At 52.9% G+C, this 5,343-nt stretch overlaps 1 protein-coding gene across 1 annotated transcript in view; it reads left to right on the forward strand.

Annotated features, from left to right (window-relative positions):
* The first annotated feature begins 2,173 nt into the window (after window positions 1-2,173).
* GPRIN2 (G protein regulated inducer of neurite outgrowth 2) overlaps window positions 2,174-5,343 on the forward strand; it is an 11,598-nt gene continuing 8,428 nt past the window's right edge. The window contains exon 1 of the mRNA XM_024731423.1: window positions 2,174-2,835. The gene's annotated coding sequence lies outside the window, so the exon portion shown is untranslated. The remainder of the gene's footprint in view (window positions 2,836-5,343) is intronic.

Genomic DNA, 5,343 nt, shown 5'->3' on the forward strand with positions numbered 1-5,343 from the left:
CGAGGATGTAGATTTGGGGCTGCCAGCAACCCTTGTTTCCCAAGAGGAGAGAGCCCAGGTAAGAATGACTCTAACCCAGAGGGGATCAGAGGGAAGGAGTACGAGAGACAGAGCCTTTGAATTTTGCAATGCTTGAAGCTAGATTCAGTAAGTTCTCTTCTTTGCCTAAACATTAGCCCTTTTACTCAGGGTTCAGTTCTGATCAATGATTGGTTAATAGGCAAGTTAACTCAGAGACATATGGGGAGCAATCTGATTCAGAATTTGTCTAGATGTTTTGACTTTCTTCTTATGTTTTTTCAAGTTGCCTTTCCCACACTTAACTGACAGCAGTTTTGATGACTCGCTTTCCAGAGCATTTAGCCCAGTTTTCACAGGAACAAAACTTTCTTTTCATATTCATATTCCATGGGTTCATGTGCTGTTCAATTACCTTGAATAATGATAACACATATGGTTGGAATAAGTAAGTTTGGATACAAACTCAACTGACTCTTGGTAAGTCAGCAACTCAGCTGGGAGAGCAGAGGTGCCCAGCCAGCTAAAGTGTGTCCTCCTGGCTACCAGCATCCAGAAGGCTTTGCTCACCATCTTTACTGAAGGAATGGGGACCTTGGCTCGTTCCACAAGTTGGTTAAGTGGAGATGCGTCAAAAGCACCTTTTATTTATTTATTTATTCATTCATTCATTCATTCTTATCTTTTGGCCACACCACCTGGCATGTGGGATCTTACTTCCTCGACCAAGGATTGAACCCACACCCCCTGCATTGGAAGTGCAGAGTGTTAACCCCTGGACCTCCAAGGAAGTCCCAAAAGCACCTTTTAAAGTTTAACTCTCTAATTCTCTCATAACTGTGAGTCTTAACTAAAACTTGTTTTTCTTTGATGAAGATTCTTTCTTTATGATTTCTGGTTCCAAACTTGCGTGGCCCCCAATATTTCTTGGTGATCTTCTATGGCATTTCTTTGGCCAGTAGTCTCTTCCACTTTCTGCAACAACTATTTCAAACCTCCTCCTCCCTCCTTGCCCCTCCAACCTTTCCATCTTCCCCTGTCTGTCTCAGCACGTGATCTTGCATTTTATTACACAGAGAAAACGAACCATCAGACAAGAAAACAGAGATCAACGAACTTCCATTTCCAAACCTAGTGCCCCACCTAGGTATTACCCCATCATTTTTTCTTGCCCTCTGGTTACACACAGAAATCACCTGACTCCTGTTTACCACATTCAGGATCCCACTGGGGACCTTACGCCAGCAGTGATTCCCACTCTTTCCTGTTCTTCATGCACTCCCTCTCTATGGGCCCTTCTCCCCACTGTCAAATATACTCAGTTTGTTACAATGTGCCGTGATCTGTCTGTGTCTGGCCACCCAGTCTCCATTCCTCCTTCTGGGGAAAATGCCTTGTGTGTGCGGTCCTGGTGGGTCCTGTGTGATGTTCCTAGAGATGCCTTTGGCCAGGTATTCCTCTCACCGTCCAAGGACAGAGGGCATGTGGCCTAAGCTCAGTCAAATGAGCTCCTGCTTCCCTGGTTCTTTAAATCTCAAGTTGAGAGGTATACGAAAGACAAACAACTGAAACCCTTCCTTCTAGATGGTGGGGTGGCCCTTGCTGCTGGGGTCTGCACCCGCCTGGCTCCTGTCTTGAGGGACCAAGGCCAGCTCTCTTGCATTAGCTTCCATCTGGGCTCTCTGCAATCTTCCAACAAGTTCCTTTTTTGCTTAACTTAACCAGTGTTGTTTTCTGTTTCTTGAAATCAAGGAAACCCACTACATGATGCATCATATTAAAAAGCAAACCAGGGCTTCCCTGGTGGCGCAGTGATTAAGAATCCGCCTGCCGATGCAGGGGACACGGGTTCGAGCCCTGGTCCAGGAAGATCCCACATGCTGCGGAGCAACTAAGCCCGTGCGTCACAACTACTGAGCCTGCGCTCTAGAGCCCGCGAGCCCATGTACCGCAACTACTGAAGCCCACGCGCCTACAGCCCGTGCTCCGCAACAAGCCACCGCAATAAGAAGCCCGCGCACTGCAACGAAGAGTAGCCTCTGCTTGCTGCAACTAGAGAAAGCCCGTGCTCAATGAAGACCCAACACAGCCGAAAAGAAGCAAACCAAAAACAGCACCAACACCAAAAAATCTCTTTCTTGATCCCACACCCCTTTCCAAGTAACACCTTTTTTTCCTTTCCCCTTTACGGCCATCCTTAAAAGAGCTGTCTGCACAAGCGTCTTCCATTTCCCGCCTTGACTCCCGCGGCTCTGGCTCCATTACCTTGTTGAAGCTGCTTGTTCTAAGCGCCCGGGGTCACAGCAATGTCCCAGTTTCCCTCATTCCTTTCTGGCTGCTCCTTCTCAGTCCTTTGCCACCTGGTTACTCACAGGTGGGTCCTAGGTCCTCTTCTCCACACTCTCCCTGAAGACCTTATCCACTCCTGTGGCTTCAGGGACCCCTGTACCCATGATGCCCAGACCTCCTGGGGAAGCCCAAACCCCAGTCCTGTATGTGCCACTCGCCTCTCCACCTGCTGTCTCACCCATCCCAGCATGCCCCCACTGAACTCCTGAGCCCACCATACCTGCTTCTCTTCTGTCAGGGTCTGAGTCTCAGGAAATGGCACTTGGCCCGTGAGGTCCTAAGTCAAGCGCCTCCTCTCTCTACCAAAGCAATCAACAAACTCCACTCCCATCCCCACCCCATGCAGTCCTAGCTTGTATCTCCAGGACAAAGGAGAAGCTCGATAAATATTTGATCAAATGACTGATAGCAGCAAGAAGACTCTACAGAACACTTAAGCAAACTCTCTATTTCCTATAGTCCTGTGAGGTGAGAATAAGTACTCTGCAGATGAGGAAGTTGGTGCCCAGAGAGAGGGATGGTTTAGCTTGGGTGTGAGATCACAGAACCAGTGAATATGCGGGGGTGTTGGGATTGTCATCCCTGTCTGACTCTCCATCCTGGGCTCTCTGCCGGCAGCCACTGCAGCCAGGAGAGCTCCCATGACCAGCCACAAATGGAAGAAGAGGACCAGTGGGACAAGGGGCCAAGGCCAGGGTGATGTTCAGAGACCCTAATGGCAGGTTCAGTCAGGCTGTATCTGCGGGCATCCAGCATGGCAGACATCTGCTGACACCCACCTCCAAGCAGGGATCCTTGAAACACTTGCAGTGAAGTTCTCAGGGGGCTCTCTGATGCTCAGGGAGCTGGGAGCCCCAGGTCTGAGGCACCAACTCTCAGTATATCCCCACATAGCTCCTCCCTTCCTGGAACTCTGTTGACTTCCCTAAAAAGGAAATAAGAGTAAGATTCATGAGATGTTGGAGGAGGGGCCCTAATTCCTGGGCAGGGGCAGGAGTGGGTGGTGGTCTCAGCAAACAAATCCCCAACATGCCCCCTTTTGGCCGTATCCCCCTGCCAGGCTGTGTATGGTGAGGAGGCCAGCCATCTGCTAGACCCTGGGAAAGAGACCCCACTGGAAAGGGGTGCTTAGGACAGTCTGAGTCTTCCTGAGCAGAACCCCACCCTCTTCACCAGTGAGTGAGATCCCAACTTGACGCTGTAACTGGAGGGGTGGGGTGGGTGGGCAGAGAAGGTAAAGCCAATGCTTCCAGGCCCTAAGCGGCAGGATCTCAGGCTGGGGGGAGTAGACAGTGATGCCCGTCATTAAAATCTGGGCAGAGAAGCGTGAGGGCATGACCCACAGGGTCAAATGCTGTGTGTGACATGGCGGTATAGTCGGCTCTCTGTATCCATGGGTTCCGCACGTGTGGAGTCAATCAGCCACAGATGGCAAACTTAATACACGATCACCAGTCAGTTGAATCCAAGGATGTGGAACCTGCAGATACAGAGGGCCGACTATGACATTTGACCATCTGAGGATTCTGATATCTGCGGTGGGGCCTGGAACAAATACCCCGCGGATACTGAGGGAATGACTGTTTATCCGTTGCGTACTTTGGTCTATGAGACAAACTGATGAGGGGCAGCTCAGAGCTACAGAGAGGGGTACTAAGGCTGGGAGGGCTCTCACATGCAGAGAACACACCAAGGCATTGGGTGGGGGCAGCTGGGTGTGAGGTCCAAGCCACACCTGCTGCACAGTGCCGCACACCCCCTCCTCTGGACTAGGTGCCAGGCTAGGGGCTACGGAAAGTGAATGGTGCAGCCTCCTGCCTGGGCTTTCCACTCTCCAACGGCTGGGGAACTTTCTGCAGGTCCCCTCTTGATGCTGGGTGGAGGCGCAGGGCTGGTGGAGACCGGAGAAATGAGGCTGGGGCCTGAGGTCTTCCCAAACTGGAAGAGCAGTAGAGATGGCATTGCCTCTTCCGCCACTGAACCAGAGGGGTGCAGCCCCCTTAGCAAAGGGCTGGGCAGGCAAATCAGTGGTCCCTGAAGCTGGGATCAACAGAGGAGGGTCGACACTGGGGCTCAATTCTCAGAGCCCAGAGATACGACAAGATTCTCTTACAAGGGGCCCTGGGGGTGGGGGGGAAGGGGTCAGGATCAGTCTGGGCTGGTGGACGCCTGTTGGGAGTCTGTGTGTAAGGAGCCCGTGGTTGTCAGAGATTGGGGGATATTGAGTGAACTGAGCTCACAGGTCCCCATCCTAGTAGGGCAGGATCGGGATTTCCCAGGGCCTGGACTGGCTCCTGGCATCGTAGGGTGGGGAGAGAGTGAGACAGGGCATTTGGGGGCTGCAGAGAGCAGCGGGAAGGGGTGCGAGCTTGGGCCGAGTCGGCTCGTTCCCACATGGTGAATGCACAAGCCAGCTGTTGGGGTCCCTGGGAGCGGGCTGAAGATTGAATGCCAGGAGTTGGGTTGGCTTGGGGGCAAAGGTGGAGATAGGGACATGGGCGAGGAAAGGGATGAGGAAAGGTGTGGGAGGATACGGGCTTTGGGGCCAGAGCTGGGGAAGCAACTCTGGGCATGGAATCTAGGAGGTTTAGGTTGTGGAGGCCGGGTGGAGGGCTCTGGGGACAAGACCTGGGTCTTGGAGGGGCCGTGGAGGTGGAGTGCAAAGGACCGGGGTAGGTCTTGGGGTCTGCGAGAGTGAATCTGAGAGGATTGGACTCTGGGGTCCAGGGCTTGGAGAATGAACGTCCATAGGGCGGGGACGAAGAGGAACCCGACCGAGTATCCCTGGAGACAGGTCCTAGCGCTGGGGTTCTCGAGGGCAGGGTGGGAAGTCCGTGACTTGTGAAGGGCGGGGCCCGGGTGACCAAGAACACGGTGCGGGCCGTGAGAAAGGGGGTCTCCAGAGCGGCTGTAGACCTCTGTGCGGGGCGTGGTGACGGAGGGGAACAAGGACAGAGGCTGTGGAGCTAGGAAGAC

The sequence above is a fragment of the Neophocaena asiaeorientalis genome, unplaced genomic scaffold, assembly GCF_003031525.2.
Source record: "Neophocaena asiaeorientalis asiaeorientalis breed wild unplaced genomic scaffold, Neophocaena_asiaeorientalis_V1.1 scaffold714, whole genome shotgun sequence".
NCBI classification, from domain to species: Eukaryota; Metazoa; Chordata; class Mammalia; order Artiodactyla; family Phocoenidae; genus Neophocaena; species Neophocaena asiaeorientalis.